A 483-nucleotide genomic window follows, 5' to 3' on the forward strand; every position below is an offset into this window, starting at 1 on the left:
CGAGAGAGTAAGTATTCTCCCGAGAGCAGCCGAGAAGCAGGTTGTGAAGAGAGCTTTGCTCTGGGGAAAAAAAGGCCAAGAGAATGAAACGAGACTTAACGGGCCATACGCAGCAAAGCCCACAGCGAGAGAAAAACGGAACTGTGGCAACGAGAGACTAAAGCAGAGAAGCAACTGCCACTATTGTGGAAAACAAGGTTAGGACACAAAGAAAAACAAAATACCACAAAGCTCACGCAGAAGAAACCAAAGCGCAGGAAACAAAGCGCTACCAAAGGTCTCGTCCAGCCCAAGTTTGTCTGTTTTTGCCACCGCTCGCCAGGGGAGAGCGCGAACGCAGTCCCCCACTACCACAAATTATGCAGTCGAGTTTCCCGCATTTGGGGAAATCGCAGGGGTCAGCACACCCGCAGTGCAATGGATGAGCCTCACCCTGGGAAAACCACCTTCGTGATCATGGTATCTCCCCTGCCAGGTAAGTAT

At 51.1% G+C, this 483-nt stretch overlaps 1 non-coding gene across 1 annotated transcript; it reads right to left on the reverse strand.

Annotated features, from left to right (window-relative positions):
• Nucleotides 1-319: 319 nt before the first annotated feature.
• Nucleotides 320-483, reverse strand: LOC127056059 (U1 spliceosomal RNA). The gene has a single exon (XR_007775703.1). It is a non-coding gene; the product is annotated as a U1 spliceosomal RNA (small nuclear RNA).

Source organism: Gopherus flavomarginatus, chromosome 7, assembly GCF_025201925.1.
Source record: "Gopherus flavomarginatus isolate rGopFla2 chromosome 7, rGopFla2.mat.asm, whole genome shotgun sequence".
In the NCBI taxonomy this organism is placed as follows: domain Eukaryota; kingdom Metazoa; phylum Chordata; order Testudines; family Testudinidae; genus Gopherus; species Gopherus flavomarginatus.